This window comes from Tachypleus tridentatus, chromosome 12 (assembly GCF_004210375.1).
Source record: "Tachypleus tridentatus isolate NWPU-2018 chromosome 12, ASM421037v1, whole genome shotgun sequence".
In the NCBI taxonomy this organism is placed as follows: domain Eukaryota; kingdom Metazoa; phylum Arthropoda; class Merostomata; order Xiphosura; family Limulidae; genus Tachypleus; species Tachypleus tridentatus.
In genome coordinates this window covers 108,177,245-108,202,151 of record NC_134836.1, presented here as the reverse complement: position 1 = coordinate 108,202,151, position 24,907 = coordinate 108,177,245, and the positions used below count along the sequence as shown (strand labels likewise).

The 24,907-nt window shown below is 36.1% G+C and overlaps 1 long non-coding RNA gene across 11 annotated transcripts in view; it reads right to left on the bottom strand.

Annotated features, from left to right (window-relative positions):
• Positions 1-7,231: 7,231 nt before the first annotated feature.
• Positions 7,232-24,907, bottom strand: part of LOC143234292 (uncharacterized) — an 82,911-nt gene continuing 65,235 nt past the window's right edge. For 4 of the 11 annotated variants that reach the window (XR_013018587.1, XR_013018592.1, XR_013018596.1 and 1 more), the window contains 2 exons: positions 21,193-21,323; positions 7,232-7,995 (listed from right to left, as the gene is read on the bottom strand). This is a non-coding gene — a long non-coding RNA (uncharacterized LOC143234292). Of the gene's footprint in view, positions 7,996-21,192; positions 21,324-23,048; positions 23,139-24,907 lie in introns of all 11 variants that reach the window. The other 7 variants (XR_013018588.1, XR_013018590.1, XR_013018600.1 and 4 more) reach the window with 2 other exon arrangements.

Below are 24,907 nucleotides of genomic sequence, written 5' to 3'. Positions count from 1 at the left end.
GTCACTACGTTTCGAGATTTTTCTTTCTATTTATCAACAAACTAATTTGTCAATTGAATGAAAGCTTTCAGCTGTGAAAACGATGCTTAAGGTTTGTTGCAATTCACATTCTTGAATGCTTGAAAACAAAATAAAAACGTGTTACTTTATGTGTAAAAACTTACAATTTGATTGCATATATTTGTAACGAATTGTCTTATTACGTCATTTTAGAAAAAAACAAATCTTGAAATCGACCAGTGCTTGCTATGCTTTTTGTTAATAACGATTCACCAATGCTAAATAAAAGTATGGTCATAAAGTAATTAGTGTATATCTCGTCAAAAATGAGGGGACGAGTATTATCACCCCTACCTCTCATTTTATAAATAACGTTTAAAATAAATAAATTTTGAGAAATCAAGCTTGACAAACAGAGGCCCAGAAAAGTGTAGTCGAGGCAGCCAAACGTAAATTGCTACGTAAACCAATCAAAATTAATATCATTTATGAAATGAATTCGTGGAGTATTCATTGAATAATTATTGTTAAAAGCCAGTACATTTTGGTAACACTACGTTCCAAAAATGGCTTTTATGTCATGTTGCTCAGCAACAAAAGTATAACTTAATATTTTTGTTAGTCTATGTCCTGAAAGAATAAAACGGAATGTTAAATATAACAAAATTTGGAAAATATTTGTTGATTCTTTAATTTGTAAGCCTCCGCTGATTAAAGAAGTTCGTGATATGACATAAATAAGAGTAATTCAGAAACAATTTACATTCAAAATTGAATGGATATTTTTACTTGATGAATTTTATTCACTTGGCTCTAGGCTAGGTGATTCCACTCTACGTTTTTACTTTAGGGTTATCATATCAACATTTACTACACCCATAAGATTTCAAGCTCCACTTTACGGACTCCTTGCATTCCCGTCACTAAAATTTTAATGGGCAGGCAGTAATCGAATTATTCTATCTGGATAAATGCATTTTGGCTTTTACAACTCTTCGTCTTTCGAGAAATCAAGGATAACATGACCCACACCAGCTTTTTTTTTATAGGTCAGATAAGTTATGGTTCTGAATAGTAAACGAAATAAGAATTTTGAAAGCACAGTAGGCTTCTGCTGCATCAAAACTATAAACCTGAGCATTCTATTCCCTTTCTATGTCCTCCATTCCGATCATTTTAAAGAGTAAACTAATAAACGATACATATCAAGAACTTTATTCCTTTTATCTCGTATGTGAAAAGAACGTAAAAAATGGCTGTCTCGTATTCGTTTCATATGAGACCACATGAAAAGGAAAAACTTTGTAAATTGCTTTCCGAGCAGACAAAAATGAAAGTGATACGTTTCTATTGGTTACATAATAGCTTATTTTTCCTTCATTATCAGCTCTGATAATAAAGAGATGCTGTTTGCGCACCAAACACCAGAGTTCAGAATGCTCTTGATATAGTAATAACCATGATAAAACTTGCAAAAAGGTGCAACTTGAAGGTTGTATCTAGTAATCCATAGCAGTTCATCAATTGTCTTTCATTTTCTGTGGAACTAACAAACAAACCGACGGAAAAACCGTGAGAAAAGACCTGAGTTCGAGAATATGGTACAGGCAGAGGGCGGAAGATAAAAACCAATTTTCCCAGTCACCATATAGAACGAAAGTTGGAAGAGGCTTATATCGGATGAATCGCCTGGTAATACAGCAGACAGAAGTATTGCTGTTCTAAACGAGACCACCTGTGTATTTCCCACCGCAATCGAAAACAAACTCGAGGATAAGGCATGTTCAGCCAAATGCACTCTACTTTGCTGGCCAAGCCTGTCCGATCCGCCTCTGTGAAATCACATCATTTTGTGTTTACAACTGATTTTGATATAAAATTTCTTGTTTATAGAATCATTGAGGTGCAATTCTCTGAGTGAGAGCAATATTAGCTAAAGAAGTAACTTGAAGTGTTGGGAGAAAAATACCTTACTTTATCATTGTTGGTTCTTGTCTGTATTCATTCCCACAGAACTAACAAAAAATAGAACTGCAAAAAAGAATACGAAAATGTATCTAATCAGTACGTTGATGAAAAATAATATTATTATTTTAATTATTGACCAGTATTTTATCTTGTTGTAAACGAAATGGTCCGGTATGGCTAGGTGGTTAAGGCACTCGACTCGTAACCTGAGGGTCGTGGGTTCAAATCCCTGTCACACCAAATACGCTCGCCCTTTCAGTCGTGGGGGCGTTATAATGTTACGGTCAATCACACTATTCGTTGGTAAAAGAGTAGCCCAAGAGTTGGCAGTGGGTGGTGATGACTAGCTGCCTTCCCTCTAGTCTTACACACCTAAATTAGGGACGGCTAGCGCAGTTAGCCCTCATGTAGCTTTGCGCGAAATTCAGAAATAAACAAAATTCTTGTAAACGAAAGTGAATTAAGGGTGGGTGACGTTTTTGTAAACCAGAAACAAAGAGAAAAAATTCAGGTATTTTATTAAAGTCGATATGATGTCGTGAAAACCTAATACGGAACCACATGTGATGTTTCTAGTTCGCTGTCGTTTAGGTCTAGCAGAACAAACGTAGTTTCTAATATACTTCATTTGTTGAATTTCTTTTCCAGCTTGAGTTACACCCATTAGTAACCATAATATTTATATACATGTCATAAGACTTGCCCTACAGAGTCTCCAAGGCTGAAGAATTACATTGCTACATTTTGAGTTTTATGGTCTCTAAGAGTATAGTAATTAAATGTGATTTAAGGACAATAAACTGATAATCGTATAGCTTGTGATGATTTACAATTATGGCCAGGAGTTTTGTATCACATTATAATTATCCAATCTGTCTTTATGGAAAAGAATTTATGGATAATGTTTTACGGTTTTAGTCTGCAAGGAGGAATCTAATGGATAACTCGACTTTCTTAGCGCTTCAGTGAGTCAATCCATGTCTGCGAGCTCTAAGAAAGTCTTGAAAACTCGTGAAATACAGTACAAATATTAACTGTTATGAATATGGTTTCTGTTAGACTTTTACAAAATAATTCTATAGTTTCTTTGATAAAATCACGTGAGATAAAATATATCATTTATGTTCACATATTTTTCTATTTAAATTGTCTTATTTCTAAAGTTATAGAGCGATACAAGACGTTCAGATTTATATATATGTGTTCGGACCAACTAGCATGGAACGCGTAGCTTACCAAACAAATTCGAAGCATACTAGGCTCTGACTAGCACTTAACGTCTTCAAAATACATTCAGAAACATAAAATTGACCATTCTACTTTAGCTGTGCCATGTTGTATTTGTTAGCTATAATACGTACCAATTTCCTGTGGCTCAACTTAATGAGGTATCTTTGATCTTCGGCCCGGCATGGACGGGTGGTTAGGGTGCTAAATTTGCAATCTGGGAGTTGCAGGCTCAAATCTCCGTCTGACCAAACATGACCACTCTTTCAGCTACAGGGATGTTATAATGTGACGGCCAATCCCACTATCCGTTGGTTAAAGAGCAGCCCAAGAGTTGGGGGTGGGTGGTGATGCCTAGCTTCCTTCCCTCTAGTCTTACACTGCTAATTTAAGGACAGCTAGCACAGATAGCCCTCGTGTAGTTTTGCGCAAAATTCGAAATAAACCAAAACCTAAACCCGTTGATCTTAAAATGTTTGAAGTTCAACACAGCACCATAAGATGTAATATTCGAATAATTTCTAAAAAGTGTATAATTAGCCAGGGAAAATGATTAGGAAACTTAATAGTTCTTATCTTACTAAAGACGGGTTTTATAAAAGTCTGCTTTATAACTAAATATTAAAACAACAATGACCACGTGGTGAAAATATTTGATCGAATTGTGGTATTTATTAGTTTGTTTGTTTTTGAATTTCGCACAAAGCTACTCGAGGGCTATCTGCGCTAGTCGTCCTTAATTCAACAGTGTGAGACTAGAGGGAAGGCAGCTAGTCATCACCACCCACCGCCAACTCTTGGGCTACTCTTTTACCAACGAATAGTGGGATTGACCGTCACATTATAATGCCCCCACGGCTGAAAGGGCGAGTATGTTTGGCGTGACGGGGATGCGAACCCGCGATCCTCAGATAACGAGTCGAGTGCCTTAACCACCTGGCGATGCCGGGCCAGATACATTAAGACGTGATACGATCGCAAACAAATAATAATAACATCAGGAAAAAGATTTTCGATGTAAAACCTCATCCCAAGCATAATAGAGGTGAATGTATAAATGGTATTACTATTATGTGAAATAAAAGTTCCTAATCATACAGCAAACCTACGCAGTTACTTCATCAGCCATGTGAGTGAATACACATTACGTCAACACTTTGTTTGATATTGTAAGCATATTTTCATTCTTTACCAATTACGTTGTTTTTGTTTCAAAAATCTACATATAAAGCATTAAACGTTTAAAGCTTCTCGATTAGAGCTGAATTTTTAGTGCAGTTTCGTTTGTTAGGAAATCTTGCTTTGCCAAAACAAAGCAGCTTATTTTTAAATGAAGGATTTACTTAAAATTCACCCAGACATTCGGATCCCAACAGGATGTTTAAGTTATTTTGGTTGATTAGAGGATCGTTCTTTGAAAGAAAACGAATACTTTAGTTAAAATAAAAACTTAACAAAGAGTAATTTAATTATTTAAAAAGCAGCTGGGTTCTCAGGGGATTTTGCTTACTGATCTCTAAGCTCCGCTTTAGAAGAGATTTGTTAGGAAGTGAACAAGGTGTAACATAATAGATTTCATCTACGAATCACTCACTATCTGAGTTAGCTATATACACGTAGAAAAAACAGAGAAAAAAAACACGGCTGAAAACACTTCAGTACGAAAAGCAAATATCAGTTTCATCTGTTCCATCGCGCGACAATCAAATATTTACCTATTCGGATTTCGTAGGATGGTATTTACTTGATGAACTGTCTTTCATTGTACTCTTCAAATCCAGTCATTTCTGTCGACTTACGCACACGAATAAAATAGACCAAAACAAATTATGTTCAGACACTTTATTGAGAATGAAAAAAAAAATGGAAACTTCGCAAACATGTGGAGTTTGGACCAGAGTCTTAATGCTGTTTTAGTTACAAAATTAAAGTTGATGTTACACCAAGTTTAAATTTATTGAACGCATTCAACTACTGAATAAGCGACAGATACTTGCATATGTATAGTTAAAATTTGGTAAAACTAAAAGTGAAGAGTAAATTGAACAGCCCCCTAGCGGCTCAGCGGTATATCGTTAGGCTTTAGACGCCCAAAATTAGGTTTGGATACCATTAGTGACCAGAACACGTATATATATATAGCTCGTTGTGTGGCTTTGCACTTAACAAGAACCAAAAGAACCGGCATGGCACGGTGGTTAAGGCACTCGACTTGTAATCCAAGGGTCGCGGGTTTGGAATCCCCGTCGCACCAAATATGCTCGCCCTTTCAGCAGAGGGGCGTTAGAATGTAACGGTTAATCCCATTATTCGTTCGTAAAATAGTAGCCCAATAGTTGACGGTGGGTGGTGATGACTAGCTGTCTTCCCTCTAGTCTTACTCTGCTAAATTAAGGACGGCCAGCGCAGATAGCCCTCAAGTAGCTTTGTACGAAACTCAAAGCAAACAAACAAACAAACAAACAAGAACCAAAATAAACCTAAATTGACGAAATGAAAACATCTATGTAGTTAACATGTAGGCGTATTTTACGTAAATTGCCCAAGGAATGATTTAAAACAAGCAGAATTCCAGGTGTGATCCTATTCTCAAGTTTATTTTATTGTGTCCAGAAATCACACGTGTTCATAATTTTAATACGATGTTCAACATACGTTATACAGTTTATAATTTTCAATAATTTCAATTCCAACAAAAATAAAACGATTTTTTACTTATTCGTTTTACGACATTTTTTTACAAAATTGTAGTAACATCGTATTCAGTTCTTTAAAATAAAACAGTAAATGTTTTAATTTTATTTATATTTTTTTAGAAAAATACAACAGAGAGAGAAATCTCGAGGACTCGAGAGGTCGAATTCATCTGCTATTGTTACTGAACTTTTTAAAACTACAAAGATGATCAAATTCAAGTATCTGTTCAGAAAGCTACATAATGGGGCTAGCTGTGCTCTGCCCACCACGGGTATCGAAACTTGGTTTCCAGTGTTATAAATCCGCAGACATACCGCTGAGCCACTGGGGAGGGGCAAATGGTTTGGTTTGAATTTCGCTAAAAGCTGATGTTGTTTCGTGTTTTCTTAAAGCAAAGCCACAGTGGGCTATCTTCTGAGCCCACCGAGGGGAATCGAACCCCTGATTTTAGCGTCGCTAAAAGCTACACGGGAGCTATCTCCGCTAGCCGTCCCTAATTTAACAGTGTAAGACTAGAGAAAAGGCAGGTAGTCATCACCACCCACCGCCAACTCTTGGACTACTCTTTTATAAATGAAGAGTCGGATTGACAATCACATTATAACGCTCCCACGGCTGAAAAAACGAGCATGTTTGGTGAGACGGGGATTCGAAGCCGCGACCCTCAGATTACGCGTCGAGTGCCTCAACCACTTGGCCACGCCGGGCCAGGGCAAATAGAAATGTCAAAACAAGTCGAAGATTAGGGTTTCATTTATAGATGTTTATACACATTGATATATTCAAAATATCTGCCTTTTTGTTTCTCCTTTCGTTCTTCTATCTATCAATCCATCCACTAAACTGTCTATCTGTTATAAAGTGCATTTATGTATTTTTGATATATTCAAACTTTCGAGTAAATGTAATTAGAAATTCAAACAGAATAACGATAAAACTAGTAAAGGGACAAACAGATTGTTTGTACTTAAGCACAAAGCTACACAATGGGCTGTCTGTGTTGTGCCTGCCAAGGATACTGAAATCCGCTTGTTAACGTTAAAAGTTCGCAGACTTACCTCTGTGCCACTAAGAGAAGCCGGGACAGACAGAGTGAAACTAAGTCTGTAAAAAAAGTCTATGCACAATGTAGTGGAATAGATTGATTTGTGTAGTAATACCTATTATATATAGATTATAAAATAATCGTGTATTTAAATTTATCATCTGAAATGCTTAATCAAACAGAACATAATGCAAGAATTTCCAATCGTTTGAGAAAAAAAAATTTTAGAGGTATTATCGGTTATTCGAAGTTTATATATCGAACAGACTGAAAAACCACAAAACAATAGTTTGGTCAATATATCTATTCCATGTTCATTATAAAGATGCATTGCGAGACATTGCATTTGATTTATCGATTCGTACGGTTTTAGCTAGTCAACTTTTATGTAAAAGCACAATTACTCTGCAGTGAGATGTAAAAAAGCAAATAAAAAAACTACTTTTGTAACAGCCATACATTTCACTTCTTTCTTTTGATAGACATTTGATTGATGAGTGTTTGTAAATTGAGTGCTGTATATTTAAAAATGACTTCTTAAAACTTATCTTACGATCAATCGTAAAGTAATCGTATAGACAGGACGTTGTTTTACGATCCTTGTCTCTCAGGAAATTGAGCATTGGTACTGACTTTACGATAATGAGAATTTTGAACTTACTGAGCAGAGCGATATATGCTGTTCATTAATTTATTGTTCTGTAGGAAAACTGTGTTCATACATAAGTTCTGGTTCCCATGATTACAGTGCGACTTTATAATGAACAAAACTAAATTATTACATCGTCACAAGCATATAATGATCAAAATAAGTTATGGATCAACAGATTGTGACTTACAAAATATTCATATAAATTAACTGTTTTATTTATATTAATAGAATATCACAAGGTACCATGCTGTTATCATGGGACTGTGTTGTGGTGTAGATGACTGCTGGATGTAATCCATCTCAGAGTTCAATGAGAGAATGCTGTACATACATACATATCAATGCATTATATGGCTAAGAACCAGAGACGACAATGGATGATCCGTCACAAGTGTGTGTTATGGATCTGAACACAGAGAGAGAATCCTAGATATAGTCCATCTCACATGTGTATTACGGGTTTAAGCCTAAACAGAGAGCACTGAATAATCCATTATACATAACATTATGTGGCTTAAGACTAGAGAGAGAATACTGGATAATTCATCATCGATATATTTTATGTAACTTAAGGCTAGAGAGAGAAAGAGAAAGAAAGAACACCGGATAATTAATCACAGATGTGTATTATATGACTTAAGATTCTAGAGAGAACACTGGATAATTCATCACAGATGTGTATTATATGACTTAAGATTCTAGAGAGAACACTGGATAATTCATCACAGATGTGTATTATATGACTTAAGATTCTAAAGAGAACACTGGATAATTCATCACAGATGTGTATTATATGACTTAAGATTCTAGAGGGAACACTGGATAATTCATCACAGATGTGTATTATATGACTTAAGATTCTAGAGGGAACACTGGATAATTCATCACAGATGTGTATTATATGACTTAAGATTCTAAAGAGAACACTGGATAATTCATCACAGATGTGTATTATATGACTTAAGATTCTAAAGAGAACACTGGATAATTCATTCTCGCAAGTAATGAGTAAAGAGAAGCTGCATAGCTGAGAAACCCATTATGACCCTCAAAACAAAATATGGTTCAAAGCACCACCAAAAGGCTGAAACCAGTTGTTAAAATCTAGTTTTTACAAACCACAGCTTTTAATATACAGTTTCCAATAATGATCAGCACGTCCATCGGTACAGATGCCCTCACCTATACCCCCATAATCTAAGATCCACCTTCTATGCCTGTTACGCTCACTTACCTCGCAATTAACGAAGCATTATCTGGGTTTTCTTTGAGTGTTGTCGTTCTTGGAAAATATTCTGTTGTTGTTATTTTAAAATAAATATTTCAACCGAAAATTTGATTTAGTTGAAAAATGTTATGTTGTATGTAAGTTATCTTTAAATATCATGAAATATGTTTATTTTTACATTCATATTAATGTTTCATTATTTTTGAAAATAATACACTCGTATTCCTTCCTGTTCTACGATATTTCAAAATTAATTATTAACAATAGATTATCCTAAAATATATGATTAAAATCTCAACGTTTATTGACATTTTTGCAAAGTCTAACCAATTAAAAAAATCTAGCATCTATACAAACAATGTTTTACTGTTTGTCTGTCTGGAAAGTTTCTTAAAAAATTCTCGATGAAACGCTACAAATCTCATATCATTAGAAATACCTTTGTTCGAAAAGCCTGTATTACATATTGGCTTTTCGATTCAGAATCACTTTCACTGTTTCTTGTTTAGGCAACTTCCTAATGTAGTGAGTATGGTATGTGATGGCACAATGTTTTTGTTATAGCTTGATGAATGGTTTTGATTTCAATTTTAGTTTTTGATTTGTAAAGTATTTCAAACAAACAACACTTAATTCGCGCGTAAGTTCCTAAAATAAGAGCATTACATTAAATATGATTGGTATGGGCTTTCTCGACTGATTCAGATCTAAAATACGTAAGCATAATTAGTCCAACATCACACGCTTTTCGTTTTGTGAACAAGCATTCAGACGCTTCTGCATAATCAGCCACATTTGCTTTTATTACAGTTTCACACTTACTTTACTTTCCAATAATTTAGCTTCGGTTGGTTTTATAGACTCTTTTAAACATTTTAAAGCTACCATTTTTTAGCACGGGCTTTATTCTTCGTTTTGCGAATTTCTTTGTTTTAATTCGCAAAACTGTGTCATAGGCTAAATGTTCATAATTGTTTCATACTCTGTACACTGTTGTAAATACCATTACTTTATTGCTTAATTTACGTGTATTTTTATTAAATAAAGTTACGTCTACGTGAATTTGTTTATCTGACCGCGAATTTTGTTTTCTTCAAATAGATCAGAATTTATTCATTTAAAATATAATATCTTCTGAATTTCGCGCAAAGCTACTCGAGAGCTATCTGCGCTAGCCGTCCCTAATTTAGCAGTGTAAGAGTAGAGGGAAGACAGCTAGTCATCACTACCCACCACCAACTCTTGGGCTACTCTTTTACCAACGTCATATTATAACGCCCCCACGTCATGGCTAGCATGTTTGGTGCGAAGAGGATTCAATTCCGCGACCCTCAGATTACGAGTCGAACGCCTTAACCCACCTGGCCTGCCGGTCCTGTATAATAACCACAAAAAGGCGTAGATTAAATGCTGTGCGTGAAAATGATAGAACAGATAAAATTCCAACGAAGACAATGAAAACTACAATTTTGCGGGTAGCGGCTAGTTAGTAATAACGTTGTTATAGGGTTTATTTAGTTTACAATTTCCGCGCTAATTTACGCAAAGCTTATCTATTTTGAGCTGACAAATTAAGAACGAAAGCAGCTGTTAAAATGCAATCGCCAGAAACTCATCGCTTAATCCAGTCTGATCGAATAATGCAATATGACCTTCAACTTTGTTCCACAACTATGCCCTAGAGTGGGAAAAACAAAACAGAACAAATATATATATATATTCAGGAATGGAACGCGAGCCAAGAACTCTAGGATTCACTGTTCAGGCACGCTAACTACTTAGTCACGCTGGGCCATATTATTTGAGAATCAGAATCGTTTAATGCTCACAGCAGAAATGATCTCATTTCAAAACCTAATCTGTTTCTCTTACCAACTAAGCTTATGTTACTCCCCTTGATTACCTTGTCAAGTCCGGCATGGCCAGGTGCGTTAAGGCGTTCGACTCGTAATCTGAGGGTCGCGGGTTCGAATCCACGTCACACCAAATATGCTCATCCTTTTATCCGTGGGGGCGTTATAATGTTATGATCAATCCCACTATTCGTTGGTAAAAGAGTATCCCAAGTATTGGCGGCGGGTGGTGATGACTAGCTGCCTTCCTTACACTGCTAAATTAGAGACGGCTAGCGCAGATAGCCCTCGTGTAGCTTTGCGCGAAATTCAAAACAAACAAACAGTTACCTTGTCAGGAAGCTTCAAAGCTATCGTTTACGAAACTCAGACTGATACCAAACTAATTCTAACAGGTTATTTATAATTTTCCCCTACCTGACATGCGGACGAATGTCTTTAATACGGACATACAATTTGTTTCATAATGGTACGCACAAGTTTCAAAATCATATGGACATAGAAATTGAGTGCATTCATTCTGAACTGACTCAGAAGAGCTACGTATGTATAGTTTGGTCTGGTTTGAATTTTGCGCAAAGCTACTCGAGTATTATCTGCGCTAGCCGTCCCTAATTTTGCAGTGTAAGCCTAGAGGGAAAGCAGTTAGTCATCACCACCCACCGCCCACTCTTGGGCTACTCTTTTTACCAACGAACAAAAGGCGCAAGACTTTCGAAACGTCGTCTTCTACCCTTGTGTCTCCACAACAGGCAGTTGTCGTCCATTCTACAAAGTTTTATCATGAATACTCTGCCAAAACATGTTATCAATGGTAAATAATCTGTTGATGACTTTTTAAAAGTAAAATACTCACTTCTTGAAGCTTATCTGTGTCTTATTTCTATATAAACGAGATTATCCTAAAATTTAATTGAAGGAAACGCATATGAGGTTAATTATTTTGTTGTTGAACTATATTTCATAAATTCATTTTACTTATAATGTTTAAAAGCGGTTTTAAATCAAACTTAGTCGATCTTGCGCCGTCACAACAAACATGCTTACCCTTTCAGCCGTGGGGGGCGTTATAATGTGACGGTCAATCCTACTACTGGTTCGTAAAAGAGTAGCCTAAGGGTTGACGGTGGGTGGTGATGACTAGCTGCCTTCCCTCTATTCCCTACACTGCTAGATTAGGGACGGCTAGCGCAGATAGCCCTGTAGTAGCTTTGCGCGAACTTAAACACAATAACAACGAACTTACTCTACGTAGTGTAAGTGTTATTTCATAAAGTTGCTGGAAATAATCGTTCCTAGATTTAGATACTAGGTCTGCATAATTTATATGTGTTTCTAAATATCGTTGAATTACTTGTCAATCTAATAATATTGTTGCTGTGTTGGTTGCCACTTACTCGGTGTTAGTTATCAATACAATTTCATTTAAAATTTAGGGTTTCTGTTGTGATATTTTGAGTTAACATTATGTCGTATTGATAAAACTATAGGAGAATCAGTTACTTGAGCAAGCAAAGTAAGCCAGTTTATTGTACCCGTCTATTTTAAAGCTCCTTGTTATGAAAGTGGTGATGTCACCAGGCGGCAAGTCCATTGATTAATATGAAGAATTTTTCAATATGTAAAACCATACAACATCAGGTTAGAAAAGGTAAAATGGGTGTGGAGAAAGGTCACTCCCACACAGATATCATTTTTTTCCATGTTACACTAATCACCTGGCCACGCATGTTTGTGTCGCAGTTCGTGTTTTAGTGTTAATAAACGCATTAGCCTGACGTTGTTTTCTTACATGGGTAAATCTTTTAATTATAAAAACCAACGTATCATGATAAAACTCAGTCTCTTGACCTATATATAAATATATTATATATATATATATATTTATTTCTCATGAATCCATGACAAATTTCTAACATTATTAACCCTGACTTTCTATAACATACAATATTGGTATAAGATTCCAAAAAAAAACGTGCTGACTCCAGTCAACAAATTGTAAAAATAAATTAAAAAATGTAATTTGTGCATATTGTATTTTAATTTCCGTTATTGTATTTGCCTTCTGAAATATTAAAACACTGAATATTATATATTAATAAGGAACACAAACGTCTGATAAACTTCAGATTATTGGCAGCAAACAAGTTTGTGCACGTATACTTACAGACAATTGCTTCGTAATTTAAAATTCTACATCTTATACAGACTTCTTGATTGGAAACTTTTCGCCATGTATTATAAACATTCTTATTATATTTTACCTATGCGAAGTTTATAAGTTCCTATATATATATCTACTCAGATCCTTAAGAGCCCGGCATGGCCAGGTGGTTAAGGCGCTCGACTCGTATTCTGAGGGTCGCGGATTCGAATCCCCGATACACCAAACATGCCCTTTCAGCCATGGGGGCGTTATAATGTGACGGCCAATTCCACTATTTGTTGGTAAAAGAGTAGCTCAAGAGTTGGCGGTGGGTGGTGATGACTAGCTTCTTTCCCTCTAGTCTTACACTGCTAAATTATGGACGGCTTGCGCATATAACCCTCGTGTAGCTTTGGGCGAAATTCAAAATAAAACAAACCAGATCCTTAAGACTGGAATGTGATTAAGGAATATTATACTAAAGTTAATATAAAACACATCATATTTAATAAGGTACTAATAATAATTTAAATAAGCATACAAAACTTTGATTTGACTAAGAAATTTATAAACCTAGAAACAGTTATATTAAAGTGGAATATCTTAGTTAAATGTCCAATTCTGCTTTCCTGGCAGTTTTCTTGTTTAGCGGAAATTGTTCAAGTAATTAAACTCTCTAAAATAACTTTAATTTTAGGCATGAGGCTTCTTCTGTCGTTATAGCCAGGATTACACACACACAAAACAACAACGACGAACAAACAGTGCCTTTTAAAAAAGTACCTTTTGCCACAATGTTGTTCTTTCTACTTTATATAATAAACTTAATCTACTGAACGTGCGTGTTTGTTTTCCGTACATTTCTCAGTATGTTTGCCATTAATGTAAGTAATTACTAGGATACCCCATAACCTAAAAAAAAAAGTTAGTAAACAAAAGAAACGGGAAGACGTTTTTTATAAAAAGAAGACATTCCAAAATTAAAGACATAAATGAATGAACCTTACTAATGAGTTCTGCAGCTGCTTCATTATTGGCTTGAGAAAACATTACTAATACGGCCGCGTAGAAACACATGACTACAGTTTTTTTGTTTTTTTTAGTGCGCTCAATTCTTTAAAACGAAACATTAAGAAAAACGTTTAATTACTGAAATGTGGTTTAAATCCCAAGAAAAGTATAATGTAGTCCTACGTATTTAGCCAAGAAAAAATACTGAGTGACGCAAGAGTCTCGCATACTCAGATATCCCAAGTAATCTCAAATATTTCGATGCCACAAGTAGTATTCTAGCACACCCCGATATACCCTACATAATACGGCGAGGTGGACAGGGCGCCCAACTAGCAATCTGTGGGTCGGTGCTTGGAATTCCATTCACACAAACACACTTGCCATTTCAACCGTGGAGGCATTATACTGTTACAATCAATCCTACTATTAGTCGGTAAAAGAGTAGCTCAAGAGTTGGCGTTGGGTGGCGTTGATTGACTAACTATCTTCACTCTAGTTTTACACTGCTAAACCAGGATAGCTAACTCAGATAGCCCTCGTGTAACTTTGCGCGAAATTAAAAATAAACAATAACAAACAAATCCTGAATTAGAAAGGCCCATCTTTCGAAAGCACGCGAGTTACAGGACTTTTATTATTTCTTATATACCAATTAATATTCTCGCACACCCCTATTTACCATTCACATACCTTTATATACCAAATCATATTCTCGCATACTCTGATGCACCAAGTAATATTCTCACATACCTTTATATACCAAATCATATTCTCGCATACTCTGATGCACCATGTAATATTCTAACATACCTTTATATACCAAATCATATTCTCGCATACTCTGATGCACCAAGTAATATTCTCACATACCTTTATATACCAAATCATATTCTCGCATACTCTGATGAACCAAGTAATATTCTAACATACCTTTATATACCAAATCATATTCTCGTATACTCTGATACACCATGTAATATTCTCACATACCTTTATATACCAAATCATATTCTCGCATACTCTGATGCACCGAGTAATATTCTTGCATACTCCTACAAAAAAAAATTTCTAGGATACTATAATATATCAAGAAATGCCCTCAAAATCGATTTGAAATTATAAATGATCGAACTAGGCTTAAGGTTGAATTTTTCTATAACATTAGGTACACCAAGTAAGTTTGTTTTTGTTTTGAATTTCGCGCAAAGCTACATGAAGGCTATCTGCACTACCCGTATTTAATTTAGCAGTGTAGGACAAGAGGGAAGGCAGCTAGTTATCACCACCCACCGCCAACTCTTGAACTAGTGGGATTGACCGTCACATTATAACGTACCTACAGCTGATAGGACAAGCATGTCTGGTGCGACGGGGTTTCGAACCCGCGACCCTCAGATTATGAGTCGAACGCCTTAATCCACCTGGCCATGCCGGGCCTACCAAGTAAGTACAATTCAGTTTTTAATTGTTGAATATACTCACCAGTACAGGAAGACGAAAATGATCAAACTCTAAATTTCATTCACAACAAAAGACAGTCAACTGAACACCATAGAATGAATTATAATTATTTAATAAAAGCTGAATATCTTCCACGTTAAGGATACTTTCTGTTTTAAAACAATGATATATTGTGAAACAGGTCTTAAGGTGATATAAATTTGTCCTACTTCGATAGAATACACGTACGTATAATTTGATAAGTGGCTCACAATTTAAACGTATTCATTGTTTTAGTATTTAACTCAATTAATTGAAAACTGGTTCCAATTCTCGCAACCGTAGCTACATAGTAATCGCTCATTACTTTGGTAGAATTGGAATAATAACGAAGAGTAATGTAAGTTACGCCCGTATAATTACAAGAGATTTTAGGTCATTAGGAGATGTTAATTGTACAGTGAATATTTAGTTTTAAGATTTTATAAATTACAAATTTTCAAGTTTCAAACGGTTCTTCCAATAACTTATTCTGTGGTAACATTATTTACAACTTAATTGGTATGTTTAGTTTTCTCAACTTAAACAACACATGGGTTGAATGATAAAAACCCCAGGTTTAGGGGCTTGGCATGGCCAGGTGTTTAAGGCACTCGACTCGTAATTCGAGGATCACGGGTTCGAATTTCCGTCACACTAAACATGATTGCCTTTTCAGTCGTGGGGGCGTTATAATGTGATGGTCAATCCCACTATTCGTTGTTAAAAGAGTAGCCCAAGAGTTGGCGGTGGGTGGTGATGACTAGCTGCTTTCCCTCTAGTCTTACACTGCTAAATTAGGGATGGCTAGCACAAATAGCCCTCGTGGAGCTTTGCGCGAAATTCAAAACAAACACAACTAACCAATAGATATAAAAAATGTAGAATATTGGTCCGTAATAACTATATACTAAAATCTATAACTGATTACACTACAGCTTCTTTGAAGTAACGTACCTTTCTATTATAGTATCTATATGTATATGCTCACGTAATACGTAAGTTCTTTATTTCTATGTGGGGGGAAGGCCGATGTTAATGCATTGAAGTTCAGTTTCTATACATTTTATCTTAACAGTTTTGTTTCGTATATTTCAAAACACTGGACAATTTATTTACTAATGAAAAATACCCAAAGAGGGCCGCCCCTGGCCTAGTGTGCGAATTAAAGGACCTAAGGTTCGAGCCTTTCATTTCTGAATATATCATAGAAGTGAGAGTCATTCCCGGTTCAAAGAGCTCATGGAAGCCATTGTGATGATAGCTGCTGATGATTTCCCTTTTTTGCCCTTTGTATTTAGGTCTTATGGACCTCGAAGGGTTATGTACATTCGATCTTTTTCTCTCCTACAGAATGGGAGTAGTTAAAAATCAGGACAATTATAGTGATAGGAAACTACGAAAAAACAAACAGTATTCTTTGGTCATGTGATGTGGATAAAGGAGATGGAACACTTGGTAACAATGGAGAAAAAGTAAAGATAGAAGAGGGAAAAGATTCTGGACAGTTTAACAATTTGGCAACACAAAGAGATTGTGAATGATGCCATAACAAGTGTCTAGGGTCCTGGAGGGACAAGGCAGCTTATGCTACAAATAATGGTAACAATGACAGGACCAGAGAAAGCTGTCGTGGTAGTAGTTGGCAATAGCTGCCTGCGTTCCTATTGGCTTGTAGTTCAAAACCAGGAGCCACTGTAGCGATAGTTTCACATCGCTAAAAACGAAGTTTAGTTTGTTTGTTTGTTTTAAATATCGCGCAAAGTTACACGAGTGCTCCCTGCACTAGCCGTCCCTAATTTAGCAGTGTAAGACTACAGGGAAGACAGCTAATCATCACCACCCACCGCCAACTCTTGGGCTACTATTTTACCAACGAATAGTGGGATTGACCGTATTTTATAACGCCCCTACGGCTGAAAGGGCGAGCATGTTTTGCGTGACGAGAATTCGAACCTGCAGCCCTCGGATTACGAGTCAAGTGCCTTAGCCACCTGGCCATGCCAGGCGTACGAAGTTTGGTTGTTCAGATGAAAACAGTGATAAGGATATAAAAGAAAATAGATGGGTCGAATATTTAAATACACTTAAATCACGGTTATCAAAGTATGAAAACAGCGTATATTGTATGTAAGTACAAAATATCTTAATGGTATTTTAAAGTACTGAGAGGAAATGAATTATATAAAAACTATAAAATAAGTGACACAATACATTCGGAACATTAGTATTAGCGGAAAATAAGGTAAAACATTTATACGTAAAAAATGCCAACATATTTTTCAAAACTTAGGATACGTGAAATGAAGTTGATGTTTGTATATTACACTAATTAAAACAGCTTAGTGGAAAGATGCTTGCATATTATCTAAACCAGAGCGTTCTTTCATAAATAGAAGGCTTTTTCTTTTAAATGAGGAGGCAGGTCTGTAGATCAGCTGTAATAATGGTATAGCTGTTGATTTACGTGTTATGTCCCGTATGTTTATTTTATTTTAATGTGATCGAACTGCTACGTGGTAAGTCATGTAGTTTCTTCTACTCGGTTTCTTTCCGTGTCAAAGGCTACACAAACATCTGTATTGGAATGTATGTGACCTTATATTCACTACATGGGTATTTATACAGGAGCCGAGAGTGTAGATCGGTCTTTGTACTGAACTACCTTTTAATTTCTCTGAAGTTTCATGTCCACAGAAATCATACAATTTTGGCCAAGTTTTTACTTATTCCAGACTTCAAGTTGAGTCCACAAACTCCGAGTTCGAGTCATCAGTGTCCCAGTACAAGTCCAATTGCGGGCCAATGGTGTCCGAGTCACTGTCTTTCAAGTCCGGGTCAAGTGTTCCTGACTTGCAAGTAATCTTAAAGACTGTTTGCATTTTAATTTATTTTGAGTCACGTGGACATTAGGGTAATCCAAACAGCCGAGGACTAAAATGTTTCAATTTCGACTACACTTAAATAATAATTAAAATATATCTTATATTTGGGTAATATGGGAGATATGTGTCAGGAGGTGGGTTTGGTTTGTTTTGAATTTTGCGCAAAGCTACACGAGGGCTATGTGCGCTAGCCGTCCCTAATTTAGCAGTGTAAGAGTAGAGGGAAGGCAACTAGTCATCACCACCTACCGCTAACTCTGGGGCTACTCTTTTGCCAACAAATAGGGCGATTGACCATTACATAATAACGCCTTCACGGCTAAAAGGGGCGAGTATCTTTGGCGTGACGGGGATTCGAACCCGCCACCCTCGGATCACGAGTTAAGTGCCTTAACCACCTGGCCATGCTGAGCCCAATAGATGGGAGTGGCGAACGAGCTTATGATTCTACAGTTACGACAGAAAGTGTTCGTACACCTGCGTCCCGAGTGGTTTTTTACTCATAACTTAAAAAGTATCACGATTAGGATAACAGACGTATGTTTTATTGTAAATATTATACTCCATATTTTTATGTAAATTAAATAAATTAAATAAACTATTTATAAAGAAATAACCAAAAATAGGAGGAGCAGAAAGTGTTCGTACATTTCAGAACGTGTGAAAAAACTGATATTCCCGTAAAACGTTTGTTTAGTTTGGCGAATAAACTACATTATACCATTCCAGAACTAGGCACTGGGTTCATAATTATTGGAATTTAGCCAGCAAAAAATGTACTTCCGGCAATTTAGCGCCGTCTCCGTCATTATTTGCTTGGTCATCATGGCGAACTGGAAACAACTGTCCAGTGATTTAAAAAAACGAATTATTGTAACATACAAGTCTCGTGTCTCTTTCCGGTATTGCTACACAACTTAATGTGCCGAAATCTACTGTTCAAAACATAATTGCCAAGTTTAAGCTTACAGGATAATCTGTTAACCTCCCTCGTTCCGGACGCCCCACCGAAATTCCAGAGAGAACCAAGAGGAAGGTTCTCAGAGAATTAGTATGAACCCTCGTTTAACACGTAATGACATACAGAAACTGGTAAGGGAAACTGGGGTTGAAGTAAGCACCTCTACAGTTACGAACATGTTACGCTCTTCTGGATTCAAAGTATGCCGTCCTCGTAGAACTCTATATTTAAAGCCTGTTCATTTAGAAGCACGATTGAGTTATGCAAGAAAGCATGTAGATAAACCCTTTACCTATTGGAAGAGTATTCTTTGGTCAGACGAGACTAAAATCGAACTTTTCGGCCATAATGATGTTCGCTATGTTTTCCGTAAGAAAGGAGAACGAAATCTTCCAAAGAACACCGTTCCTATAGTTAAACACGGAGGTGACTCGATCATGCTCTGTGGTTCCTTCAGCTCTTCTGGTGTAGGCAGCCTTCACCGCGTCAACGGAATCATGAAAAAGGAAGAGTACGTTGACATATTAAGCACTTACATCAAGAATGATGCTCGGAACTTGGGTGTCTTTGGACCTTCCAGCACGACAATGACCCTAACCGCACATCGAAATATGAGCAATCCTGGTTGCAGAGGAACCATATAAACGTTCTGGAGTGGCCATCGCAGTCACCCAATCTCAACCCAATTGAAAACGTTTGGCATGAGTTGAAGACCAAGGTTTATCAGCGTCATTCGAAAAACTTGCAAGAGTTGGAGGCCTTCAGTAAAGAAGAATGGAAAAAAATACCAGTTGAGTGCTGTCAAACGATCATGGAGGGCTATGAGGATAGATTGCGCCAAGTAATTCAGCTGAAAGGCTACACAACTGACCATTAAAGTAGACTCACGAATACTTTCTGCACCTCCCATGTTTGGTTATTTGTTTATAAACAGTTTATTTGTCGTTCAATTTACATAAAAAATTATGCAGAAGTGTGTTAGTATAATATTTATAATATACTGTATATTCATTGTCCTAATTGTGATAATTTTTAAGTTATGAGGAAAAAACTACTCACGACGCAGAGGTACGAATACTTTCTGTCGTAACTGTACCTAGTACTACAGCTTAATAGCAATAAACACGTTTACCTTTTAATTAGAGTCAAAGCAATTAACAATAAGAAATTGCTTTCATCTAATGTATGCTTCCCCCACCAGTGGTACAGTGGTATGTCTGCAAACTTAAAACGCTAAAAACGTGGTTCGATACTTGTGGTGGGCGGAGCATAGATGGTTCATTGTGTAGTTTTGTGCTTAACTTATTCATCTACATGAACTCGTGAAAGATGCATATTAAAGTCACATAGATATAGTTTTATGCTTCTTTTGCAAAACGTACGTATAGCACACGATTATTTTTATATTCATGTGAAATACGGGTGACACAAATGTTTCGCATGTAAATGACAAATTAATATTACTTTAAGACATTTATTTAATAACATTTGCTACATCGTGTATGCATCAAATGTTCGAAACTTACGGTGGTTAAGCAGTAGCCCCAATGCTTTATTAAGCCAAAACTGTTTTGATACTTGCCCTGGGCAGAACACAAATAAATAATTATTCAGATTCGTGCTAACAGTAAAGCAAACAAATAAATGTTGGATAGGCAAGAAGACCAATTGATATTGCTTGGCATATAGCCAGATGTTTAAGGTACTCGTCTCGTAATCGCGGGTTTGAATCCTTGTCACATCAAACATGCTCGCCCTTTCAGCCGTGGGGGCGTTATAATGTACGGTCAATCCCAGTATTCGTTGGTAAAAAAGTAGCCCAAGAGTTGGCGGTAGGTGGTGATCACTAGCTGTCTTCTCTTTAGTTTTACACTGCTAAATTAGGGATGGCTTGCGCAGATAGCCCTTATGTAGCCGAAAGTGGTATAATGGTAAATGTATAAGTAATAGGAATTCGAGGGTTGTTGGTTGGCGACTCGCGTTTCGCACTTAAAGACGGTAGAAGCGCTATGTGAGTGAGTATTGTCCAAAACTAACCATTTGACAAGACAAGAGTAGCCAGAAATTGACGTTTGGTAACACTGATTAACCGAGTTCCTTTCGTCTAGGAGTTCGAAACTATGTTCAGCTGTGTGTCGATATTCCTTGTGCATGATTCTGTGAAACTACTAAAAACGAGAGAAAAAAACATAATAGTATGTTATCAATAAAATATTAATAGCATGTAAGGTAAATAAGGTGAAATGTTCTGAGCACTACAGAGATAAATCTATACATTCCCTGAAATCTCTTTCTTTTAAGATAGCCTAACCAGTCATTTTGTCCAGGTGTATGGATGAAATTATTAAATAAAATATAATTGAATGAAATTGTATAAGAAGCTTTTTAAAACAAGGCTTAAAATTACAAGGAAAGGACAATTAAAAATGACGGTAGTGAACTTCAAAAACTTTCGATTCTACAAAATAAAGTTATCTTGAATTCACTATTTTTGAATTTTTATTCAAGGAGTTTCATTATTTTTTTACCCAGAACAACAGAGAAAAAACAGTACAACAGCTGTTTCTGTTACAATAAACAACTTTGATACCAGCTAGTTTTTTGTTTTTTTTTACTGTTGCAAAAACTACGAGCAATAAATTTTCTTTTAGGTTATTACGTTCTTGTGCATAATTTCATAAAAGAAGTAAGTATATGCGTGTTTAATTACTACCTAGATTTTGTAAGAAATCATAGCTCATTACCTGCGCAAAGGGCGTGACCTATTATTTGTTACATATGCATATTACGTACAAACAAGAATCTCGTATATATTTAAGATAAAGCTTTGTTGGAAAAGAAGGTAAGTAAAAATGTGGATCAGCCTTCATTAACAGTGCTTTTGATGGACTTCTTCATTTTCCATCTTCTATCTTTACATAACGATTGAGACCCGACAAGCGTGATATATCACTGATTTTTAATACTTTTCCAGACTAGTAAGGAAGTTTTGTGGAAAGCAGTAGGTGGACTTACGTTTGTTAAATGACAAATATACGCATCGCATTTAACTCAATAAACGAAGAAGAAATCGAAATGGATTCAGATGTATTTGCTTGTTTGTTTTTGAATTTCGCGCGAAGCAACACGAGGGCTATCTGCGATATTCGTCCCTAATTTAGCAGTGTAAAGCTGGAGAGAAGGCAGGTAGTCATCACCACCCACCGCCAGCTCATGGGCTAATCTTTTACCACCGAATAGTGGGATTGACCGTGACATTATAACGTCCCCATGGCTGTAAGGGCGATCATGTTTGGTAGGTTTGTTTCGAATTTCGCGCAAAGATACACGAGGGTTATTTACGTTAGCTGTCCCTAATTTAGCAGTGTAAGACTAGAAAGAGGCAGCTAGTCATCACCACCCACCGCCAACTCTTGGGCTACTCTTTACCAACGAATAGCGGGATTGACCATTACATTATAACGCCCCCAAGGTTGAAAGGGCGATCATGTTTAGTGTGATGGAAATTCGAACCCGTGACCCTCGAATTACGTGTCAAGCATCCTAACCATTTGTCAGTTTGAAGTGCATTAGTAAGAACATAAGTTTTATGGCGATTTAAGTCGACGAGTTAATATATAAAAGAGCTCTGTAGGGGAAAAACATAAGACGTTAGAAATTGTAGAACGTTCATATGTTTTACATAGATATTCACACACTTGTGTAATTACACTTAGTTATAAATCAAACTTGTTAAAAACGGTTAAATGAATTTTTAATTTTCTATTAAATAGGGATGATTTTAATCTTGATACATTCAGTTTGAATGTTATACACATAAACGTTTTTTCACGTTTCCAAGCCATAGTTAATTACTGATTATTTTAATAGCAAAACTGTCGAAAATCGCTTACCGACAATGAAGTTGAGGTGGCTTAAAGGTCTTTAGGAAATTGAACCCACAGTTCAATAAAGTGGATTCCATAACTCTTCTGTAGGTGGCGCTGTGATAAAATTAATATAGCTCGTGGAAATACATTTCAAATCTTAGCAATAGACTACAATATGCTGATAATGTCTATAGAATTTTACTTTGTATGTTTTAATGCTATTTAAAACACCGTGAGTGTGCCATGTTCGTTCCAAGTTTTGAATTGTGTGATGGATAGCGAACTCAGTAATGAGACCGGAAATTGAATCCTTGAACAGATACTGATGAACTTCCTGTCATTTCCTGGAAACCTCTACGTATGGAACGTAATTAGTTGTTATAAGTAAAAATTGTCTTGTCTTACGCCACTCCCGTGTGACAACTAGTTTGATAGATTTAACATGTGTTAATACGTTGCACTATAATGTAAATATCAAGTTTCCATTGTCTACCAGTATCGTAAAATAAAACATATGTGGATGCGTACCTGAACTGTAACATACAGAATGCCCGGAAATTACGTAAATTGAATTGTTTATTTGACGTAATGTCCGGATACTGTCTAATATTAGAAGCGATATCAATACCCGGAGAAAGGATATTAGGTTTTCAAAATGGATAAAAGGGTTACATTCATAATTTGGCATAGTTAATATTCTAAGTATAAAGTAAATTTAATATAGTTTTCATGGGCACCGCTAGGGGGAGAAAGGAGGCAGATGTTCCTCTGAAAAACAATAAACATAATCCTTTATTTATTCATTCAGTATGTGTTTACCAAGTTAAAAGTTTTTTCTATTCAGTTCAAAATTTCATACTTCTTATTACAGTGAATTTCAAATTCTGATAAAAGTCGCCAGGTTCGTCAGCAGCTTCACTTAGAAACTAGATATCTACACTGTAACTATATATTTAAAAAAAATGTTGCTAGCGTGGTGGATTCTGGGATACTGAATATAACAATGCTCATCAAAAAATGACGCGGTCTTTCCGTTGTCACCTGAACATAGTGTGATAAGGTGAACTTACTGCCACCTGCTGGCAACTACGGCAGCAGGTTATATAAGAGACTGACGCAGTCTTTTCGTGCTAACCATACATCCACCATAAATATCATTAAAATACTGTATTCATATAAGAGATTGTTTAATATAAAGTAAAATTATCCTAAAAGAACAAACAAAATATTATTATTATGGGAGTATACATAGTGTCTGCAGTATGTCTTAAACTAACCTTACAAATATTGAACCCATCAGATCTGACCATGTGAGCTTGCCTGCAATGGCAACACTTTGAAGGAGGGTCCATCGTCCCTTGATTCTGAATTTTCCCTCCACCCACACCCGGAAAGATGTCTGCTGACACCCATATCCATTTAAAACAAAGCCACAAACATTCTTACCACACTTGTGTTGTTTATCATCTTTTTCAACGTAATATTTAATTAACAGTATTTTTGAGTTAGGCTTAGTGATATTACGTCACAACACTACTGATCATAATAATAACAAATCAATAAATTGTGTTCTACCAGGTTAGGCCTTGTGCATACCAGCTTTGAGGTTCTAATCTTGCCTGAATGGGAAAATCTCAACTTTTTCCCCAGTTTTATATAATTAAAATGTTCTTTTTTTCTGCCTGTACTTTATCAAACGGAGCTCAGACTTATATGATAAAAAACTATTCCAATGGGTTGTTAACTTTTCCATAGGAGATTTTCAGATTCTAGCCTTATGGGGTTTCCTGAACAGCAATGATTTTTTTTTTTTCAGTTTTACCAGAAATAAGTTAAATTTGAGAATTATAAGAAGAAGTCATTATGTTAACTTTAACTGTAGG